Source organism: Scyliorhinus torazame, chromosome 1, assembly GCF_047496885.1.
Source record: "Scyliorhinus torazame isolate Kashiwa2021f chromosome 1, sScyTor2.1, whole genome shotgun sequence".
Lineage (NCBI taxonomy): Eukaryota > Metazoa > Chordata > Chondrichthyes > Carcharhiniformes > Scyliorhinidae > Scyliorhinus > Scyliorhinus torazame.
Genome location: NC_092707.1, coordinates 99,121,691 through 99,143,798, shown reverse-complemented (window position 1 = coordinate 99,143,798; position 22,108 = coordinate 99,121,691). Strand labels below are relative to the sequence as shown.

The window sequence follows — 22,108 nt, the reverse complement described above, 5'->3', positions numbered from 1 at the left end:
ACTCTTTTCCAAAATCTGTCTACCTATCTGCTCCTCTATCTCCCGCTGGCTGTTGGGAGGCCTGTAGTATACCCCCAACATTGTGACTGCACCCTTCTTATTCCTGATCTCTACCCATATAGCCTCACTGCCCTCTGAGGTGTCCTCTCGCAGTACAGCTGTGATATTCTCCCGAACAAGTAGCGCAACTCCACCTCCCCTTTTACATCCCCCTCTATCCCGCCTGAAACATCTAAATCCTGGAACGTTTAGCTGCCAATCCTGCCCTTCCCTCAACCAGGTCTCTGTAATGGCAACAACATCATAGTTCCAAGTACTAATCCAAGCTCTAAGTTCATCTGCCTTACCCGTAATGCTCCTTGCATTAAAACATATGCACTTCAGGCCACCAGACCCGCTGTGTTCAGCAACTTCTCCCTGTCTGCTCTGCCTCAGAGCCACACTGTCCCTATTCCCTAGTTCTCCCTCAATGCTCTCACCTTCTGACCTATTGCTCCCGTGCCCACCCCCCTGCCATACTAGTTTAAACCCTCCCGTGTGACACTAGCAAACCTCGCGGCCAGGATATTTACGCCTCTCCGGTTTAGATGCAACCCGTCCTTCTTATACAGGTCACACCTGCCCCGGAAGAGCTCCCAGTGGTCCAGATAATGGAAACCCTCCCTCCTACACCAGCTGTTTAGCCATGTGTTTAGCTGCTCTATCTTCCTATTTCTAGCCCCACTGGCACGTGGCACAGGGAGTAATCCCGAGATTACAACCCTCGAGGTCCTGTCTTTTAACTTTCTGCCTAGCTCCCTGAACTCCTGCTGCAGGACCTCATGCCCCTTCCTGCCTATGTCGTTAGTACCAATATGTACAACGACCTCTGCCTGTTTGCCCTCCCCCTTCAGGTTGCCCTCTACCCGTTCGGAGACATCCTGGACCCTGGCACCAGGGAGGCAACATACCATCCTGGAGTCTCTTTCACGTCCACAGAAGCGCCTATCTGTGCCCCTAACTATAGAGTCCCCTATTACTATTACTCTTCTGCGCTTTGACCCTCCCTTCTGAACATCAGAGCCAGCCGTGGTGCCACTGCTCTGGCTGCTGCTGTTTTCCCCTGATAGGCTATCCCCCCCGACAGTATCCAAAGGGGTATATCTGTTCGAGAGGGGGACAACCACAGGGGATTCCTGCACTGACTGCCTGCTCTTTCTGGTGGTCACCCATTTCTCTGCCTGCACCTTGGGTGTGACCACATTTACATAACTGCGATCTATGATGCTTTCCGCCACCTGCATGCTCCTAAGTGCATCCAATTGCTGCTCCAACCGACCCATGCGGTCTGTGAGGAGCTCCAGTTGGGTGCACTTTCTGCAGATGAAGCCATCCGGGACGCTGGAAGCCTCCCGGACCTGCCACATCTCACAGTCAGAGCACAGCACCCCTCTAAATGACATTGCATCAATTAATTAAAATTAAAATTAAAATTTGTCTTTTTAAAAAAATATATTATAAAAAAAAATTCAAAGTTACTGTCAACTATCTGTTTCCTAGCACTAGATTTCTAATAGAAATGCGATAGCTAACTATAGTACTCTCCGATCTCTGGCTTAGATATCCCTCTAAATTATAATTAAGTTATTATGTTTAATTAGTTACCAAATACTAGCCACAGCTTTTCTGTGATGTCACTTCAGTTTCCCCCCCGACACACACAATTTGAAAAAAGGTATAAAAGTAAAAATAAGCAAAAATCACTTACTTACCTTCTTACCTTCTGAGTGTCTTAGATGTTCTCAGGTTCTCTCGCTGACAGAGACTGCTCCTCCACCTCCGAACCTTGACCTGCACAATGCTAATAATATAATACTATAATATGGCACTTATCTCACACCAATGGGTCTTATTATTAGGTTAGAGGAGGAGGGCGGGTGGGAGACACTACTCGTGTAGTGTCTCGGGTTTCCTCTCCACCAGAATTTATTGGTTGGGGGGGGGGGGGGGGGGACGGACTTCCCAGTGGTCCACGGGTCGAACTTCCAGTTCCCGCCTTATGTAAAAACAAATAAAACAGAAAAGAACAGACACGGGACCAGGTAAGGGTTTTTAAATTCACTACTCACCTCCCAGAAGGCCCCTGCGCACCGCTGCTGCCGAAATCCAAAGGGCTGCTCATGTAAAGGTAAGAGTTTTAAAATTCACTACTCACCTCCCAGAAGGCCCCTGCGCATCGCTACCGCCGAAATCCAAAGGGCTGCTCCTGTAAAGGTAAGAGTTTTTAAATTCACTACTCACCTCCCAGAAGGCCCCTGCGCACCGCTGCCGCCGAAATCCAAAGGGCTGCTCCTGTAAAGGTAAGTGGTTTTAAAGTCGCTACTCACCTCCCAGAAGGCCCCTGCACACCGCTGCCGCCGAAATCCAAAGGGCTGCTCCTGTAAAGGTAAGTGGTTTTAAAGTTGCTACTCACCTCCCAGAGGGCCCCGGCGCACCGCTGCCGCCGAAATCCAAAGGGCTGCTGCTGTAAAGGTAAGTGGTTTTAAAGTCGCTACTCACCTCCTAGAAGGCCCCTGCGCACCGCTGCCGCCGAAATCCAAAGGGCTGCTCCTGTAAAGGTAAGAGTTTTTAAATTCACTACTCACCTCCCAGAAGGCCCCTGCGCACCGCTGCCGCCGAAATCCAAAGGGCTGCTCCTGTAAAGGTAAGAGTTTTAAAATTCACTACTCACCTCCCAGAAGGCCCCTGCGCACCGCCGCCGCCGAAATCGCAACATTCTGGTAAATCTCCTCTGCACCCTTTCCAATGCTTCCACATCCTTCCTATAATGCGGCGACCAGAATTGCACGCAATACTCCAAATGCAGCCGCACCAGAGTTTTGCACAGCTGTAACATGACCTCATGGCACAGATTAGCCAGAATTGTGGCCCATGAATGTTGGGACTTTCAAGGCTAAATATTCAGACGAATGCCACTAGCCACAGTTTACAACCGGCAAGATGAGGACATGCTGTTCATTGTGTGGGGAGCAGGCTTCACAGATGTATCGCGTGAATGTGTTGAGAATGAAAGAAAGGTCTGGGAATGAGAGTGTAAAATGTGAATTGGGAAAGATGCTTGGATTGTGGTGTGTTTTGGATGGCAGCTGCGTTGCTTGGGTTTGTTGAAGCTGTCGATGGAAAAGTGAGTGAGATGTTTTTGAAAATGATGTAAAATGTTCTTGGCGTACAGATGCAGCGTGCCTGAAAATTGTTTATGGTGCGGGAAGGGTGAATGTTTGCCACTGCCTGTTGAAACAGGTGTGATGTATTGATGGTTGTGGCCTGATTGTGCACAAATGAAATGGGTGTGCTCCAGGCCAGTTCGAGTACAGAATAAGCAGCACACAGTGCAAAAGCTGTGGACACAGCAGCAACTTGTCAGGATGGCCGAGTGGTCTAAGGCGCCAGACTCAAGGAGTGTGTTTCCTTGCCTAGTTTAAGCCTGGTGATTTCTGGTCCCTTTCTAGGGGCGTGGGTTCAAATCCCACTCCTGACATTGTCCTTTTCAGCACCAATATGCCACCGCCAGCCTCACAATCTCCGCAACACCCTGCTGTCATTGACATTTGCCACCTTTTACCACTTCATTTATTGACAAATAAAAACAACACAACTTGAAACCTAACATGCCTCTCTCAAATATCATGCACACAATCGCATGCTCCAATCCAACATGCAGATTACATTTCACAGGCAACGCACTTAGCAAAGCATTGTTCCCACCTCGCTGCAGCATTCCACTTTGCTTTCTACCACTCCACCTTTCTATCCCATTGCGCACCATGCTGCAATGGACCAACAGATGCAATGGACCAACAATATCCAAGAATGTGAACAATGACAACTAAATTCATGCCTAACTTGGCAATTCTTTGCAAGGACACCAGAGATGCTGACATTTCAATAGATTCACTTATCACAGGCACAGATTATCCAGAATTGATGCCTTTGAAGGTTGGGAATATCAGGTGGAAATGGTTCGATCAATGCCACCGGCCACGGGTGCATGTTCACCTCTTTCAATGTCCAGGATGAAGAAATGCTGTTCATTGTGTGACGAGCGGGCTTTGCAGATATAACACGTTAATGTCTTGGGAATCAAAGAAAGGTGTGTGGCTGAAGATTGTTTGCGGTGCAGCAAAGGAGAATGATCGACACCGCCACTTCAATCTGTTGCGCTGAATTAATGGTTGTGGTTGTTTGTGCAAAAATGGATTGGGTGTGCTCCAGGCCAGCTAGAATGCAGAATACGTAGCACACAGTGGAAAACAGCAGCTGCACAAAAAAGTTGTCAGGCTGGCCGAGTGGTCAATAGGCGCCAGACTTAAGCAGCCGTTGAGGACTTGATGATTTCTGGTCCCTTTCAAGGGTCGTGGGTTCAAATCCCACTCCTGACATTCACCTTTTCCGACTTTAACGTTATTTGCAAATCAACAATGCAAACCGTATCATTCACATACAAAGATTGAAAACTAACATTCCTCTCTCAAACATTATGCACCCAATCACACTGCTGCGCTCAAACATGCAGATTACATTACACAGGCAGCAAAGAACATTGTTCCCACCTTGCATTCCTTATTGCTTTCCACCAATCTACCTTTCAATCCCATTGCGCACACTGCTGCTTCTCAGCAACGGGCCAACAGTGTCCAAGAATGCGACATCTTGTGAACAAACACAACTGAATTCAACTGCCTTACTTTGGCGATTCCTTGCAAGGTAGCCAGAGATGCTGACATTTCAAGTCACTCCCATATCAGAGGCACAGATTAGCCAGAATTGTGGCCCATGAATGTTGGGACTTTCAAGGCAAAATATTCAGACGAATGCCACTAGCCACAGTTTACACCCGGCAAGATGAGGACATGCTGTTCATTGTGTGGGGAGCAGGCTTCACAGATGTCTCGCGTGAATGTGTTGAGAATGAAAGAAAGGTCTGGGAATGAGAGTGTAAAATGTGAATTGGGAAAGATGTTTGGATTGTGGTGTGTTTTGGATGGCAGCTGCGTTGCTTGGGTTTGTTGAAGCTGTCGATGGAAAAGTGAGTGAGATGTTTTTGAAAATGATGTAAAATGTTCTTGGCGTACAGATGCAGCGTGCCTGAAAATTGTTTATGGTGCGGGAAGGGTGAATGTTTGCCACTGCCTGTTGAAACAGGTGTGATGTTTTGATGGTTGTGGCCTGATTGTGCACAAATGAAATGGGTGTGCTCCAGGCCAGTTCGAGTACAGAATAAGCAGCACACAGTGAAAAAGCTGTAGACACAGCAGCAACTTGTCAGGATGGCCGAGTGGTCTAAGGCGCCATACTCAAGGAGTGTGTTTCCTTGCCTCGTTTAAGCCTGGTGATTTCTGGTCCCTTTCTAGGGGCGTGGGTTCAAATCCCACTCCTGACATTGTCCTTTTCAGCACCAATATGCCACCGCCAGCCTCACAATCTCCGCAACACCCTGCTGTCATTGACATTTGCCACCTTTTACCACTTCATTTATTTACAAATAAAAACAACACAACTTGAAACCTAACATGCCTCTCTCAAATATCATGCACACAATCGCATGCTCCAATCCAACATGCAGATTACATTTCACAGGCAGCGCACTTAGCAAAGCATTGTTCCCACCTCGCTGCAGCATTCCACATTGCTTTCAACCACTCCACCTTTCTATCCCATTGCGCACCATGCTGCAATGGATCAACAGATGCAATGGATCAACAATGTCCAAGAATGTGACATCTTGTGAACAATGACAACTAAATTCATGCCTAACTTGGCAATTCTTTGCAAGGACACCAGAGATGCACTCTGGAGATTTCAAGAGATTCACTTATCACAGGCACAGATTATCCAGAATTGATGCCTTTGAAGGTTGGGAATATCAGGTGGAAATGGTTCGATCAATGCCACCGGCCACGGGTTCATGTTCACCTCTTTCAATGTCCAGGATGAAGAAATGCTGTTCATTGTGTGACGAGCGGGCTTTGCAGATATAACACGTTAATGTCTTGGGAATCAAAGAAAGGTGTGTGGCTGAAGATTGTTTGCGGTGCAGCAAAGGAGAATGATCGACACCGCCACTTCAATCCGTTGCGCTGAATTAATGGTTGTGGTTGTTTGTGCAAAAATGGATTGGGTGTGCTCCAGGCCAGCTAGAATGCAGAATACGTAGCACACAGGGGAAAACAGCAGCTGCACAAATAAGTTGTCAGGATGGCCGAGTGGTCTAAGGCGCCAGACTTAAGCAGCCGTTGAGGACGTGATGATTTCTGGTCCCTTTCAAGGGTCGTGGGTTCAAATCCCACTCCTGACATTCACCTTTTCCGACTACAACGTTATTTGCAAATCAACAATGCAAACCGTATCATTCACATACAAAGATTGAAAACTAACATGCCTCTCTCAAACATTATGCACCCAATCACACTGCTGCGCTCAAACATGCAGATTACATTACACAGGCAGCAAAGAACATTGTTCCCACCTTGCATTCCTTATTGCTTTCCACCAATCTACCTTTCAATCCCATTGCGCACACTGCTGCTTCTCAGCAACGGGCCAACAGTGTCCAAGAATGCGACATCTTGTGAACAAACACAACTGAATTCAACTGCCTTACTTTGGCGATTCCTTGCAAGGTAGCCAGAGATGCTGACATTTCAAGTCACTCCCATATCAGAGGCACAGATTAGCCAGAATTGTGGCCCATGAATGTTGGGACTTTCAAGGCTAAATGTTCAGACGAATGCCACTAGCCACTGTTTACAACCGGCAAGATGAGGAAATGCTGTTCATTGGGTGGGGAGCAGGCTTCACAGATGTATCGCGTGAATGTGTTGAGAATGAAAGAAAGGTCTGGGAATGAGAGTGTAAAATGTGAATTGGGAAAGATGTTTGGATTGTGGTGTGTTTTGGATGGCAGCTGCGTTGCTTGGGTTTGTTGAAGCTGTCGATGGAAAAGTGAGTGAGATGTTTTTGAAAATGATGTAAAATGTTCTTGGAGTACAGATGCAGCGTGCCTGAAAATTGTTTATGGTGCGGGAAGGGTGAATGTTTGCCACTGCCTGTTGAAACAGGTGTGATGTATTGATGGTTGTGGCCTGATTGTGCACAAATGAAATGGGTGTGCTCCAGGCCAGTTCGAGTACAGAATAAGCAGCACACAGTGCAAAAGCTGTGGACACAGCAGCAACTTGTCAGGATGGCCGAGTGGTCTAAGGCGCCAGAGTCAAGGAGTGTGTTTCCTTGCCTCGTTTAAGCCTGGTGATTTCTGGTCCCTTTCTAGGGGCGTGGGTTCAAATCCCACTCCTGACATTGTCCTTTTCAGCACCAATATGCCACCGCCAGCCTCACAATCTCCGCAACACCCTGCTGTCATTGACATTTGCCATCTTTTACCACTTCATTTATTTACAAATAAAAACAACACAACTTGAAACCTAACATGCCTCTCTCAAATATCATGCACACAATCGCATGCTCCAATCCAACATGCAGATTACATTTCACAGGCAACGCACTTAGCAAAGCATTGTTCCCACCTCGCTGCAGCATTCCACTTTGCTTTCTACCACTCCACCTTTCTATCCCATTGCGCACCATGCTGCAATGGACCAACAGATGCAATGGACCAACAATATCCAAGAATGTGAACAATGACAACTAAATTCATGCCTAACTTGGCAATTCTTTGCAAGGACACCAGAGATGCACTCTGGAGATTTCAAGAGATTCACTTATCACAGGCACAGATTATCCAGAATTGATGCCTTTGAAGGTTGGGAATATCAGGTGGAAATGGTTCGATCAATGCCACCGGCCACGGGTTCATGTTCACCTCTTTCAATGTCCAGGATGAAGAAATGCTGTTCATTGTGTGACGAGCGGGCTTTGCAGATATAACACGTTAATGTCTTGGGAATCAAAGAAAGGTGTGTGGCTGAAGATTGTTTGCGGTGCAGCAAAGGAGAATGATCGACACCGCCACTTCAATCCGTTGCGCTGAATTAATGGTTGTGGTTGTTTGTGCAAAAATGGATTGGGTGTGCTCCAGGCCAGCTAGAATGCAGAATACGTAGCACACAGGGGAAAACAGCAGCTGCACAAATAAGTTGTCAGGATGGCCGAGTGGTCTAAGGCGCCAGACTTAAGCAGCCGTTGAGGACTTGATGATTTCTGGTCCCTTTCAAGGGTCGTGGGTTCAAATCCCACTCCTGACATTCACCTTTTCCGACTTCAACGTTATTTGCAAATCAACAATGCAAACCGTATCATTCACATACAAAGATTGAAAACTAACATGCCTCTCTCAAACATTATGCACCCAATCACACTGCTGCGCTCAAACATGCAGATTACATTACACAGGCAGCAAAGAACATTGTTCCCACCTTGCATTCCTTATTGCTTTCCACCAATCTACCTTTCAATCCCATTGCGCACACTGCTGCTTCTCAGCAACGGGCCAACAGTGTCCAAGAATGCGACATCTTGTGAACAAACACAACTGAATTCAACTGCCTTACTTTGGCGATTCCTTGCAAGGTAGCCAGAGATGCTGACATTTCAAGTCACTCCCATATCAGAGGCACAGATTAGCCAGAATTGTGGCCCATGAATGTTGGGACTTTCAAGGCAAAATATTCAGACGAATGCCACTAGCCACAGTTTACACCCGGCAAGATGAGGACATGCTGTTCATTGTGTGGGGAGCAGGCTTCACAGATGTCTCGCGTGAATGTGTTGAGAATGAAAGAAAGGTCTGGGAATGAGAGTGTAAAATGTGAATTGGGAAAGATGTTTGGATTGTGGTGTGTTTTGGATGGCAGCTGCGTTGCTTGGGTTTGTTGAAGCTGTCGATGGAAAAGTGAGTGAGATGTTTTTGAAAATGATGTAAAATGTTCTTGGCGTACAGATGCAGCGTGCCTGAAAATATGGTGCGGGAAAGGTGAATGTTTGCCACTGCCTGTTGAAACAGGTGTGATGTATTGATGGTTGTGGCCTGATTGTGCACAAATGAAATGGGTGTGCTCCAGGCCAGTTCGAGTACAGAATAAGCAGCACACAGTGCAAAAGCTGTGGACACAGCAGCAATTTGTCAGGATGGCCGAGTGGTCTAAGGCGCCAGACTCAAGGAGTGTGTTTCCTTGCCTCGTTTAAGCCTGGTGATTTCTGGTGCCTTTCTAGGGGCGTGGGTTCAAATCCCTCTCCTGACATTCACCTTTTCCGACTTCAACGTTATTTGCAAATCAACAATGCAAACCGTATCATTCACATACAAAGATTGAAAACTAACATTCCTCTCTCAAACATTCTGCACCCAATCACACTGCTGCGCTCAAACATGCAGATTACATTACACAGGCAGCAAAGAACATTGTTCCCACCTTGCATTCCTTATTGCTTTCCACCAATCTACCTTTCAATCCCATTGCGCACACTGCTGCTTCTCAGCAACGGGCCAACAGGGTCCAAGAATGCGACATCTTGTGAACAAACACAACTGAATTCAACTGCCTTACTTTGGCGATTCCTTGCAAGGTAGCCAGAGATGCTGACATTTCAAGTCACTCCCATATCAGAGGCACAGATTAGCCAGAATTGTGGCCCATGAATGTTGGGACTTTCAATGCAAAATATTCAGACGAATGCCACTAGCCACAGTTTACACCCGACAAGATGAGGACATGCTGTTCATTGTGTGGGGAGCAGGCTTCACAGATGTCTCGCGTGAATGTGTTGAGAATGAAAGAAAGGTCTGGGAATGAGAGTGTAAAATGTGAATTGGGAAAGATGTTTGGATTGTGGTGTGTTTTGGATGGCAGCTGTGTTGCTTGGGTTTGTTGAAGCTGTCGATGGAAAAGTGAGTGAGATGTTTTTGAAAATGATGTAAAATGTTCTTGGCGTACAGATGCAGCGTGCCTGAAAATTGTTTATGGTGCGGGAAGGGTGAATGTTTGCCACTGCCTGTTGAAACAGGTGTGATGTATTGATGGTTGTGGCCTGATTGTGCACAAATGAAATGGGTGTGCTCCAGGCCAGTTCGAGTACAGAATAAGCAGCACACAGTGCAAAAGCTGTGGACACAGCAGCAACTTGTCAGGATGGCCGAGTGGTCTAAGGCGCCAGACTCAAGGAGTGTGTTTCCTTGCCTAGTTTAAGCCTGGTGATTTCTGGTCCCTTTCTAGGGGCGTGGGTTCAAATCCCACTCCTGACATTGTCCTTTTCAGCACCAATATGCCACCGCCAGCCTCACAATCTCCGCAACACCCTGCTGTCATTGACATTTGCCACCTTTTACCACTTCATTTATTTACAAATAAAAACAACACAACTTGAAAACTAACATGCCTCTCTCAAATATCATGCACACAATCGCATGCTCCAATCCAACATGCAGATTACATTTCACAGGCAACGCACTTAGCAAAGCATTGTTCCCACCTCGCTGCAGCATTCCACTTTGCTTTCTACCACTCCACCTTTCTATCCCATTGCGCACCATGCTGCAATGGACCAACAGATGCAATGGACCAACAATATCCAAGAATGTGAACAATGACAACTAAATTCATGCCTAACTTGGCAATTCTTTGCAAGGACACCAGAGATGCTGACATTTCAATAGATTCACTTATCACAGGCACAGATTATCCAGAATTGATGCCTTTGAAGGTTGGGAATATCAGGTGGAAATGGTTCGATCAATGCCACCGGCCACGGGTGCATGTTCACCTCTTTCAATGTCCAGGATGAAGAAATGCTGTTCATTGTGTGACGAGCGGGCTTTGCAGATATAACACGTTAATGTCTTGGGAATCAAAGAAAGGTGTGTGGCTGAAGATTGTTTGCGGGGCAGCAAAGGAGAATGATCGACACCGCCACTTCAATCCGTTGCGCTGAATTAATGGTTGTGGTTGTTTGTGCAAAAATGGATTGGGTGTGCTCCAGGCCAGCTAGAATGCAGAATACGTAGCACACAGTGGAAAACAGCAGCTGCACAAAAAAGTTGTCGGGCTGGCCAAGTGGTCAAAGGCACCAGACTTAAGCAACCGTTGAGGACTTGATGATTTCTGGTCCCTTTCAAGGGTGGTGGGTTCAAATCCCACTCCTGACATTCACCTTTTCCGACTCCAACGTTATTTGCAAATCAACAATGCAAACCGTATCATTCACATACAAAGATTGAAAACTAACATGCCTCTCTCAAACATTATGCACCCAATCACACTGTTGCGCTCAAACATGCAGATTACATTACACAGGCAGCAAAGAACATTGTTCCCACCTTGCATTCCTTATTGCTTTCCACCAATCTACCTTTCAATCTCATTGCGCACACTGCTGCTTCTCAGCAACGGGCCAACAGTGTCCAAGAATGCGACATCTTGTGAACAAACACAACTGAATTCAACTGCCTTACTTTGGCGATTCCTTGCAAGGTAGCCAGAGATGCTGACATTTCAAGTCACTCCCATATCAGAGGCACAGATTAGCCAGAATTGTGGCCCATGAATGTTGGGACTTTCAAGGCAAAATATTCAGACGAATGCCACTAGCCACAGTTTACACCCGGCAAGATGAGGACATGCTGTTCATTGTGTGGGGAGCAGGCTTCACAGATGTCTCGCGTGAATGTGTTGAGAATGAAAGAAAGGTCTGGGAATGAGAGTGTAAAATGTGAATTGGGAAAGATGTTTGGATTGTGGTGTGTTTTGGATGGCAGCTGCGTTGCTTGGGTTTGTTGAAGCTGTCGATGGAAAAGTGAGTGAGATGTTTTTGAAAATGATGTAAAATGTTCTTGGCGTACAGATGCAGCGTGCCTGAAAATATGGTGCGGGAAAGGTGAATGTTTGCCACTGCCTGTTGAAACAGGTGTGATGTATTGATGGTTGTGGCCTGATTGTGCACAAATGAAATGGGTGTGCTCCAGGCCAGTTCGAGTACAGAATAAGCAGCACACAGTGCAAAAGCTGTGGACACAGCAGCAACTTGTCAGGATGGCCGAGTGGTCTAAGGCGCCAGACTTAAGGAGTGTGTTTCCTTGCCTCGTTTAAGCCTGGTGATTTCTGGTCCCTTTCTAGGGGCGTGGGTTCAAATCCCACTCCTGACATTGTCCTTTTCAGCACCAATATGCCACCGCCAGCCTCACAATCTCCGCAACACCCTGCTGTCATTGACATTTGCCACCTTTTACCACTTCATTTATTTACAAATAAAAACAACACAACTTGAAACCTAACATGCCTCTCTCAAATATCATGCACACAATCGCATGCTCCAATCCAACATGCAGATTACATTTCACAGGCAGCGCACTTAGCAAAGCATTGTTCCCACCTCGCTGCAGCATTCCACATTGCTTTCAACCACTCCACCTTTCTATCCCATTGCGCACCATGCTGCAATGGACCAACAGATGCAATGGATCAACAATGTCCAAGAATGTGACATCTTGTGAACAATGACAACTAAATTCATGCCTAACTTGGCAATTCTTTGCAAGGACACCAGAGATGCACTCTGGAGATTTCAAGAGATTCACTTATCACAGGCACAGATTATCCAGAATTGATGCCTTTGAAGGTTGGGAATATCAGGTGGAAATGGTTCGATCAATGCCACCGGCCACGGGTTCATGTTCACCTCTTTCAATGTCCAGGATGAAGAAATGCTGTTCATTGTGTGACGAGCGGGCTTTGCAGATATAACACGTTAATGTCTTGGGAATCAAAGAAAGGTGTGTGGCTGAAGATTGTTTGCGGTGCAGCAAAGGAGAATGATCGACACCGCCACTTCAATCCGTTGCGCTGAATTAATGGTTGTGGTTGTTTGTGCAAAAATGGATTGGGTGTGCTCCAGGCCAGCTAGAATGCAGAATACGTAGCACACAGGGGAAAACAGCAGCTGCACAAATAAGTTGTCAGGATGGCCAAGTAGTCTAAGGCGCCAGACTTAAGCAGCCGTTGAGGACGTGATGATTTCTGGTCCCTTTCAAGGGTCGTGGGTTCAAATCCCACACCTGATATTCACCTTTTCCGACTACAACGTTATTTGCAAATCAACAATGCAAACCGTATCATTCACATACAAAGATTGAAAACTAACATGCCTCTCTCAAACATTATGCACCCAATCACACTGCTGCGCTCAAACATGCAGATTACATTACACAGGCAGCAAAGAACATTGTTCCCACCTTGCATTCCTTATTGCTTTCCACCAATCTACCTTTCAATCCCATTGCGCACACTGCTGCTTCTCAGCAACGGGCCAACAGTGTCCAAGAATGCGACATCTTGTGAACAAACACAACTGAATTCAACTGCCTTACTTTGGCGATTCCTTGCAAGGTAGCCAGAGATGCTGACATTTCAAGTCACTCCCATATCAGAGGCACAGATTAGCCAGAATTGTGGCCCATGAATGTTGGGACTTTCAAGGCAAAATATTCAGACGAATGCCACTAGCCACAGTTTACACCCGGCAAGATGAGGACATGCTGTTCATTGTGTGGGGAGCAGGCTTCACAGATGTCTCGCGTGAATGTGTTGAGAATGAAAGAAAGGTCTGGGAATGAGAGTGTAAAATGTGAATTGGGAAAGATGTTTGGATTGTGGTGTGTTTTGGATGGCAGCTGCGTTGCTTGGGTTTGTTGAAGCTGTCGATGGAAAAGTGAGTGAGATGTTTTTGAAAATGATGTAAAATGTTCTTGGCGTACAGATGCAGCGTGCCTGAAAATATGGTGCGGGAAAGGTGAATGTTTGCCACTGCCTGTTGAAACAGGTGTGATGTATTGATGGTTGTGGCCTGATTGTGCACAAATGAAATGGGTGTGTTCCAGGCCAGTTCGAGTACAGAATAAGCAGCACACAGTGCAAAAGCTGTGGACACAGCAGCAACATGTCAGGATGGCCGAGTGGTCTAAGGCGCCAGACTCAAGGAGTGTGTTTCCTTGCCTCGTTTAAGCCTGGTGATTTCTGGTGCCTTTCTAGGGGCGTGGGTTCAAATCCCTCGCCTGACATTCACCTTTTCCGACTTCAACGTTATTTGCAAATCAACAATGCAAACCGTATCATTCACATACAAAGATTGAAAACTAACATTCCTCTCTCAAACATTCTGCACCCAATCACACTGCTGCGCTCAAACATGCAGATTACATTACACAGGCAGCAAAGAACATTGTTCCCACCTTGCATTCCTTATTGCTTTCCACCAATCTACCTTTCAATCCCATTGCGCACACTGCTGCTTCTCAGCAACGGGCCAACAGGGTCCAAGAATGCGACATCTTGTGAACAAACACAACTGAATTCAACTGCCTTACTTTGGCGATTCCTTGCAAGGTAGCCAGAGATGCTGACATTTCAAGTCACTCCCATATCAGAGGCACAGATTAGCCAGAATTGTGGCCCATGAATGTTGGGACTTTCAAGGCAAAATATTCAGACGAATGCCACTAGCCACAGTTTACACCCGGCAAGATGAGGACATGCTGTTCATTGTGTGGGGAGCAGGCTTCACAGATGTCTCGCGTGAATGTGTTGAGAATGAAAGAAAGGTCTGGGAATGAGAGTGTAAAATGTGAATTGGGAAAGATGTTTGGATTGTGGTGTGTTTTGGATGGCAGCTGCGTTGCTTGGGTTTGTTGAAGCTGTCGATGGAAAAGGGAGTGAGATGTTTTTGAAAATGATGTAAAATGTTCTTGGCGTACAGACAACTAAATTCATGCCTAACTTGGCAATTCTTTGCAAGGACACCAGAGATGCACTCTGGAGATTTCAAGAGATTCACTTATCACAGGCACAGATTATCCAGAATTGATGCCTTTGAAGGTTGGGAATATCAGGTGGAAATGGTTCGATCAATGCCACCGGCTACGGGTTCATGTCCACCTCTTTCAATGTCCAGGATGAAGAAATGCTGTTCATTGTGTGACGAGCGGGCTTTGCAGATATAACACGTTAATGTCTTGGGAATCAAAGAAAGGTGTGTGGCTGAAGATTGTTTGCGGTGCAGCAAAGGAGAATGATCGACACCGCCACTTCAATCCGTTGCGCTGAATTAATGGTTGTGGTTGTTTGTGCAAAAATGGATTGGGTGTGCTCCAGGCCAGCTAGAATGCAGAATACGTAGCACACAGGGGAAAACAGCAGCTGCACAAATAAGTTGTCAGGATGGCCGAGTGGTCTAAGGCGCCAGACTTAAGCAGCCGTTGAGGACGTGATGATTTCTGGTCCCTTTCAAGGGTCGTGGGTTCAAATCCCACTCCTGACATTCACCTTTTCCGACTACAACGTTATTTGCAAATCAACAATGCAAACCGTATCATTCACATACAAAGATTGAAAACTAACATGCCTCTCTCAAACATTATGCACCCAATCACACTGCTGCGCTCAAACATGCAGATTACATTACACAGGCAGCAAAGAACATTGTTCCCACCTTGCATTCCTTATTGCTTTCCACCAATCTACCTTTCAATCTCATTGCGCACACTGCTGCTTCTCAGCAACGGGCCAACAGTGTCCAAGAATGCGACATCTTGTGAACAAACACAACTGAATTCAACTGCCTTACTTTGGCGATTCCTTGCAAGGTAGCCAGAGATGCTGACATTTCAAGTCACTCCCATATCAGAGGCACAGATTAGCCAGAATTGTGGCCCATGAATGTTGGGACTTTCAAGGCAAAATATTCAGACGAATGCCACTAGCCACAGTTTACACCCGGCAAGATGAGGACATGCTGTTCATTGTGTGGGGAGCAGGCTTCACAGATGTCTCGCGTGAATGTGTTGAGAATGAAAGAAAGGTCTGGGAATGAGAGTGTAAAATGTGAATTGGGAAAGATGTTTGGATTGTGGTGTGTTTTGGATGGCAGCTGCGTTGCTTGGGTTTGTTGAAGCTGTCGATGGAAAAGTGAGTGAGATGTTTTTGAAAATGATGTAAAATGTTCTTGGCGTACAGATGCAGCGTGCCTGAAAATATGGTGCGGGAAAGGTGAATGTTTGCCACTGCCTGTTGAAACAGGTGTGATGTATTGATGGTTGTGGCCTGATTGTGCACAAATGAAATGGGTGTGCTCCAGGCCAGTTCGAGTACAGAATAAGCAGCACACAGTGCAAAAGCTGTGGACACAGCAGCAACTTGTCAGGATGGCCAAGTGGTCTAAGGCGCCAGACTCAAGGAGTGTGTTTCCTTGCCTCGTTTAAGCCTGGTGATTTCTGGTCCCTTTCTAGGGGCGTGGGTTCAAATCCCACTCCTGACATTGTCCTTTTCAGCACCAATATGCCACCGCCAGCCTCACAATCTCCGCAACACCCTGCTGTCATTGACATTTGCCACCTTTTACCACTTCATTTATTTACAAATAAAAACAACACAACTTGAAACCTAACATGCCTCTCTCAAATATCATGCACACAATCGCATGCTCCAATCCAACATGCAGATTACATTTCACAGGCAGCGCACTTAGCAAAGCATTGTTCCCACCTCGCTGCAGCATTCCACATTGCTTTCAACCACTCCACCTTTCTATCCCATTGCGCACCATGCTGCAATGGACCAACAGATGCAATGGATCAACAATGTCCAAGAATGTGACATCTTGTGAACAATGACAACTAAATTCATGCCTAACTTGGCAATTCTTTGCAAGGACACCAGAGATGCACTCTGGAGATTTCAAGAGATTCACTTATCACAGGCACAGATTATCCAGAATTGATGCCTTTGAAGGTTGGGAATATCAGGTGGAAATGGTTCGATCAATGCCACCGGCCACGGGTTCATGTTCACCTCTTTCAATGTCCAGGATGAAGAAATGCTGTTCATTGTGTGACGAGCGGGCTTTGCAGATATAACACGTTAATGTCTTGGGAATCAAAGAAAGGTGTGTGGCTGAAGATTGTTTGCGGTGCAGCAAAGGAGAATGATCGACACCGCCACTTCAATCCGTTGCGCTGAATTAATGGTTGTGGTTGTTTGTGCAAAAATGGATTGGGTGTGCTCCAGGCCAGCTAGAATGCAGAATACGTAGCACACAGGGGAAAACAGCAGCTGCACAAATAATTTGTCAGGATGGCCGAGCGGTCTAAGGCGCCAGACTTAAGCAGCCGTTGAGGACGTGATGATTTCTGGTCCCTTTCAAGGGTCGCGGGTTCAAATCCCACTCCTGACATTCACCTTTTCCGACTACAACGTTATTTGCAAATCAACAATGCAAACCGTATCATTCACATACAAAGATTGAAAACTAACATGCCTCTCTCAAACATTATGCACCCAATCACACTGCTGCGCTCAAACATGCAGATTACATTACACAGGCAGCAAAGAACATTGTTCCCACCTTGCATTCCTTATTGCTTTCCACCAATCTACCTTTCAATCACATTGCGCAAACTGCTGCTTCTCAGCAACGGGCCAACAATGTCCAAGAATGCGACATCTTGTGAACAAACACAACTGAATTCAACTGCCTTACTTTGGCGATTCCTTGCAAGGTAGCCAGAGATGCTGACATTTCAAGTCACTCCCATATCAGAGGCACAGATTAGCCAGAATTGTGGCCCATGAATGTTGGGACTTTCAATGCAAAATATTCAGACGAATGCCACTAGCCACAGTTTACACCCGACAAGATGAGGACATGCTGTTCATTGTGTGGGGAGCAGGCTTCACAGATGTCTCGCGTGAATGTGTTGAGAATGAAAGAAAGGTCTGGGAATGAGAGTGTAAAATGTGAATTGGGAAAGATGTTTGGATTGTGGTGTGTTTTGGATGGCAGCTGCGTTGCTTGGGTTTGTTGAAGCTGTCGATGGAAAAGTGAGTGAGATGTTTTTGAAAATGATGTAAAATGTTCTTGGCGTACAGATGCAGCGTGCCTGAAAATTGTTTATGGTGCGGGAAGGGTGAATGTTTGCCACTGCCTGTTGAAACAGGTGTGATGTATTGATGGTTGTGGCCTGATTGTGCACAAATGAAATGGGTGTGCTCCAGGCCAGTTCGAGTACAGAATAAGCAGCACACAGTGCAAAAGCTGTGGACACAGCAGCAACTTGTCAGGATGGCCGAGTGGTCTAAAGCGCCAGACTCAAGGAGTGTGTTTCCTTGCCTCGTTTAAGCCTGGTGATTTCTGGTCCCTTTCTAGGGGCGTGGGTTCAAATCCCACTCCTGACATTGTCCTTTTCAGCACCAATATGCCACCGCCAGCCTCACAATCTCCGCAACACCCTGCTGTCATTGACATTTGCCACCTTTTACCACTTCATTTATTTACAAATAAAAACAACACAACTTGAAACCTAACATGCCTCTCTCAAATATCATGCACACAATCGCATGCTCCAATCCAACATGCAGATTACATTTCACAGGCAGCGCACTTAGCAAAGCATTGTTCCCACCTCGCTGCAGCATTCCACATTGCTTTCAACCACTCCACCTTTCTATCCCATTGCGCACCATGCTGCAATGGACCAACAGATGCAATGGACCAACAATATCCAAGAATGTGAACAATGACAACTAAATTCATGCCTAACTTGGCAATTCTTTGCAAGGACACCAGAGATGCTGACATTTCAATAGATTCACTTATCACAGGCACAGATTATCCAGAATTGATGCCTTTGAAGGTTGGGAATATCAGGTGGACATGGTTCGATCAATGCCACCGGCCACGGGTGCATGTTCACCTCTTTCAATGTCCAGGATGAAGAAATGCTGTTCATTGTGTGACGAGCGGGCTTTGCAGATATAACACGTTAATGTCTTGGGAATCAAAGAAAGGTGTGTGGCTGAAGATTGTTTGCGGTGCAGCAAAGGAGAATGATCGACACCGCCACTTCAATCCGTTGCGCTGAATTAATGGTTGTGGTTGTTTGTGCAAAAATGGATTGGGTGTGCTCCAGGCCAGCTAGAATGCAGAATACGTAGCACACAGTGGAAAACAGCAGCTGCACAAAAAAGTTGTCAGGCTGGCCGAGTGGTCAAAGGCGCCAGACTTAAGCAACCGTTGAGGACTTGATGATTTCTGGTCTCTTTCAAGGGTCGTGGGTTCAAATCCCACTCCTGACATTCACCTTTTCCGACTTCAACGTTATTTGCAAATCAACAATGCAAACCGTATCATTCACATACAAAGATTGAAAACTAACATGCCTCTCTCAAACATTATGCACCCAATCACACTGCTGCGCTCAAACATGCAGATTACATTACACAGGCAGCAAAGAACATTGTTCCCACCTTGCATTCCTTATTGCTTTCCACCAATCTACCTTTCAATCTCATTGCGCACACTGCTGCTTCTCAGCAACGGGCCAACAGTGTCCAAGAATGCGACATCTTGTGAACAAACACAACTGAATTCAACTGCCTTACTTTGGCGATTCCTTGCAAGGTAGCCAGAGATGCTGACATTTCAAGTCACTCCCATATCAGAGGCACAGATTAGCCAGAATTGTGGCCCATGAATGTTGGGACTTTCAAGGCAAAATATTCAGACGAATGCCACTAGCCACAGTTTACACCCGGCAAGATGAGGACATGCTGTTCATTGTGTGGGGAGCAGGCTTCACAGATGTCTCGCGTGAATGTGTTGAGAATGAAAGAAAGGTCTGGGAATGAGAGTGTAAAATGTGAATTGGGAAAGATGTTTGGATTGTGGTGTGTTTTGGATGGCAGCTGCGTTGCTTGGGTTTGTTGAAGCTGTCGATGGAAAAGTGAGTGAGATGTTTTTGAAAATGATGTAAAATGTTCTTGGCGTACAGATGCAGCGTGCCTGAAAATATGGTGCGGGAAAGGTGAATGTTTGCCACTGCCTGTTGAAACAGGTGTGATGTATTGATGGTTGTGGCCTGATTGTGCACAAATGAAATGGGTGTGCTCCAGGCCAGTTCGAGTACAGAATAAGCAGCACACAGTGCAAAAGCTGTGGACACAGCAGCAACTTGTCAGGATGGCCGAGTGGTCTAAGGCGCCAGACTCAAGGAGTGTGTTTCCTTGCCTCGTTTAAGCCTGGTGATTTCTGGTCCCTTTCTAGGGGCGTGGGTTCAAATACCACTCCTGACGTTGTCCTTTTCAGCACCAATATGCCACCGCCAGCCTCACAATCTCCGCAACACCCTGCTGTCATTGACATTTGCCACCTTTTACCACTTCATTTATTTACAAATAAAAACAACACAACTTGAAACCTAACATGCCTCTCTCAAATATCATGCACACAATCGCATGCTCCAATCCAACATGCAGATTACATTTCACAGGCAGCGCACTTAGCAAAGCATTGTTCCCACCTCGCTGCAGCATTCCACATTGCTTTCAACCACTCCACCTTTCTATCCCATTGCGCACCATGCTGCAATGGACCAACAGATGCAATGGATCAACAATGTCCAAGAATGTGACATCTTGTGAACAATGACAACTAAATTCATGCCTAACTTGGCAATTCTTTGCAAGGACACCAGAGATGCACTCTGGAGATTTCAAGAGATTCACTTATCACAGGCACAGATTATCCAGAATTGATGCCTTTGAAGGTTGGGAATATCAGGTGGAAATGGTTCGATCAATGCCACCGGCCACGGGTTCATGTTCACCTCTTTCAATGTCCAGGATGAAGAAATGCTGTTCATTGTGTGACGAGCGGGCTTTGCAGATATAACACGTTAATGTCTTGGGAATCAAAGAAAGGTGTGTGGCTGAAGATTGTTTGCGGTGCAGCAAAGGAGAATGATCGACACCGCCACTTCAATCCGTTGCGCTGAATTAATGGTTGTGGTTGTTTGTGCAAAAATGGATTGGGTGTGCTCCAGGCCAGCTAGAATGCAGAATACGTAGCACACAGGGGAAAACAGCAGCTGCACAAATAATTTGTCAGGATGGCCGAGCGGTCTAAGGCGCCAGACTTAAGCAGCCGTTGAGGACGTGATGATTTCTGGTCCCTTTCAAGGGTCGTGGGTTCAAATCCCACTCCTGACATTCACCTTTTCCGACTACAACGTTATTTGCAAATCAACAATGCAAACCGTATCATTCACATACAAAGATTGAAAACTAACATGCCTCTCTCAAACATTATGCACCCAATCACACTGCTGCGCTCAAACATGCAGATTACATTACACAGGCAGCAAAGAACATTGTTCCCACCTTGCATTCCTTATTGCTTTCCACCAATCTACCTTTCAATCACATTGCGCAAACTGCTGCTTCTCAGCAACGGGCCAACAATGTCCAAGAATGCGACATCTTGTGAACAAACACAACTGAATTCAACTGCCTTACTTTGGCGATTCCTTGCAAGGTAGCCAGAGATGCTGACATTTCAAGTCACTCCCATATCAGAGGCACAGATTAGCCAGAATTGTGGCCCATGAATGTTGGGACTTTCAAGGCAAAATATTCAGACGAATGCCACTAGCCACAGTTTACACCCGACAAGATGAGGACATGCTGTTCATTGTGTGGGGAGCAGGCTTCACAGATGTCTCGCGTGAATGTGTTGAGAATGAAAGAAAGGTCTGGGAATGAGAGTGTAAAATGTGAATTGGGAAAGATGTTTGGATTGTGGTGTGTTTTGGATGGCAGCTGCGTTGCTTGGGTTTGTTGAAGCTGTCGATGGAAAAGTGAGTGAGATGTTTTTGAAAATGATGTAAAATGTTCTTGGCGTACAGATGCAGCGTGCCTGAAAATTGTTTATGGTGCGGGAAGGGTGAATGTTTGCCACTGCCTGTTGAAACAGGTGTGATGTATTGATGGTTGTGGCCTGATTGTGCACAAATGAAATGGGTGTGCTCCAGGCCAGTTCGAGTACAGAATAAGCAGCACACAGTGCAAAAGCTGTGGACACAGCAGCAACTTGTCAGGATGGCCGAGTGGTCTAAGGCGCCAGACTCAAGGAGTGTGTTTCCTTGCCTCGTTTAAGCCTGGTGATTTCTGGTCCCTTTCTAGGGGCGTGGGTTCAAATCCCACTCCTGACATTGTCCTTTTCAGCACCAATATGCCACCGCCAGCCTCACAATCTCCGCAACACGCTGCTGTCATTGACATTTGCCACCTTTTAC

At 46.2% G+C, this 22,108-nt stretch overlaps 18 non-coding genes across 18 annotated transcripts; all 18 read left to right on the top strand.

The window, feature by feature from the left end:
• The first annotated feature begins 3,398 nt into the window (after nt 1-3,398).
• On the top strand, nt 3,399-3,517 carry trnal-caa (transfer RNA leucine (anticodon CAA)). Its single transcript has 2 exons — nt 3,399-3,436; nt 3,472-3,517. It is a non-coding gene; the product is annotated as a tRNA-Leu (tRNA).
• A 794-nt stretch (nt 3,518-4,311) lies between these two features.
• trnal-uaa (transfer RNA leucine (anticodon UAA)) lies at nt 4,312-4,418 on the top strand. The gene is made up of 2 exons: nt 4,312-4,350; nt 4,373-4,418. It is a non-coding gene; the product is annotated as a tRNA-Leu (tRNA).
• An 882-nt stretch (nt 4,419-5,300) lies between these two features.
• Nucleotides 5,301-5,419, top strand: trnal-caa (transfer RNA leucine (anticodon CAA)). Its single transcript has 2 exons — nt 5,301-5,338; nt 5,374-5,419. It is a non-coding gene; the product is annotated as a tRNA-Leu (tRNA).
• Nucleotides 5,420-6,228: 809 nt separating this feature from the next.
• On the top strand, nt 6,229-6,334 carry trnal-uaa (transfer RNA leucine (anticodon UAA)). Its single transcript has 2 exons — nt 6,229-6,266; nt 6,289-6,334. It is a non-coding gene; the product is annotated as a tRNA-Leu (tRNA).
• Nucleotides 6,335-7,216: 882 nt separating this feature from the next.
• On the top strand, nt 7,217-7,335 carry trnal-caa (transfer RNA leucine (anticodon CAA)). The gene is made up of 2 exons: nt 7,217-7,254; nt 7,290-7,335. It is a non-coding gene; the product is annotated as a tRNA-Leu (tRNA).
• A 799-nt stretch (nt 7,336-8,134) lies between these two features.
• trnal-uaa (transfer RNA leucine (anticodon UAA)) lies at nt 8,135-8,240 on the top strand. Its single transcript has 2 exons — nt 8,135-8,172; nt 8,195-8,240. It is a non-coding gene; the product is annotated as a tRNA-Leu (tRNA).
• Nucleotides 8,241-9,117: 877 nt separating this feature from the next.
• trnal-caa (transfer RNA leucine (anticodon CAA)) lies at nt 9,118-9,236 on the top strand. Its single transcript has 2 exons — nt 9,118-9,155; nt 9,191-9,236. It is a non-coding gene; the product is annotated as a tRNA-Leu (tRNA).
• An 882-nt stretch (nt 9,237-10,118) lies between these two features.
• trnal-caa (transfer RNA leucine (anticodon CAA)) lies at nt 10,119-10,237 on the top strand. Its single transcript has 2 exons — nt 10,119-10,156; nt 10,192-10,237. It is a non-coding gene; the product is annotated as a tRNA-Leu (tRNA).
• Nucleotides 10,238-12,014: 1,777 nt separating this feature from the next.
• trnal-uaa (transfer RNA leucine (anticodon UAA)) lies at nt 12,015-12,133 on the top strand. The gene is made up of 2 exons: nt 12,015-12,052; nt 12,088-12,133. It is a non-coding gene; the product is annotated as a tRNA-Leu (tRNA).
• Nucleotides 12,134-13,925: 1,792 nt separating this feature from the next.
• trnal-caa (transfer RNA leucine (anticodon CAA)) lies at nt 13,926-14,044 on the top strand. The gene is made up of 2 exons: nt 13,926-13,963; nt 13,999-14,044. It is a non-coding gene; the product is annotated as a tRNA-Leu (tRNA).
• Nucleotides 14,045-15,194: 1,150 nt separating this feature from the next.
• Nucleotides 15,195-15,300, top strand: trnal-uaa (transfer RNA leucine (anticodon UAA)). Its single transcript has 2 exons — nt 15,195-15,232; nt 15,255-15,300. It is a non-coding gene; the product is annotated as a tRNA-Leu (tRNA).
• An 877-nt stretch (nt 15,301-16,177) lies between these two features.
• On the top strand, nt 16,178-16,296 carry trnal-caa (transfer RNA leucine (anticodon CAA)). Its single transcript has 2 exons — nt 16,178-16,215; nt 16,251-16,296. It is a non-coding gene; the product is annotated as a tRNA-Leu (tRNA).
• An 809-nt stretch (nt 16,297-17,105) lies between these two features.
• On the top strand, nt 17,106-17,211 carry trnal-uaa (transfer RNA leucine (anticodon UAA)). Its single transcript has 2 exons — nt 17,106-17,143; nt 17,166-17,211. It is a non-coding gene; the product is annotated as a tRNA-Leu (tRNA).
• Nucleotides 17,212-18,093: 882 nt separating this feature from the next.
• trnal-caa (transfer RNA leucine (anticodon CAA)) lies at nt 18,094-18,212 on the top strand. The gene is made up of 2 exons: nt 18,094-18,131; nt 18,167-18,212. It is a non-coding gene; the product is annotated as a tRNA-Leu (tRNA).
• Nucleotides 18,213-19,006: 794 nt separating this feature from the next.
• Nucleotides 19,007-19,112, top strand: trnal-uaa (transfer RNA leucine (anticodon UAA)). The gene is made up of 2 exons: nt 19,007-19,044; nt 19,067-19,112. It is a non-coding gene; the product is annotated as a tRNA-Leu (tRNA).
• Nucleotides 19,113-19,989: 877 nt separating this feature from the next.
• On the top strand, nt 19,990-20,108 carry trnal-caa (transfer RNA leucine (anticodon CAA)). The gene is made up of 2 exons: nt 19,990-20,027; nt 20,063-20,108. It is a non-coding gene; the product is annotated as a tRNA-Leu (tRNA).
• Nucleotides 20,109-20,917: 809 nt separating this feature from the next.
• Nucleotides 20,918-21,023, top strand: trnal-uaa (transfer RNA leucine (anticodon UAA)). The gene is made up of 2 exons: nt 20,918-20,955; nt 20,978-21,023. It is a non-coding gene; the product is annotated as a tRNA-Leu (tRNA).
• An 882-nt stretch (nt 21,024-21,905) lies between these two features.
• Nucleotides 21,906-22,024, top strand: trnal-caa (transfer RNA leucine (anticodon CAA)). The gene is made up of 2 exons: nt 21,906-21,943; nt 21,979-22,024. It is a non-coding gene; the product is annotated as a tRNA-Leu (tRNA).
• Nucleotides 22,025-22,108: the final 84 nt, after the last annotated feature.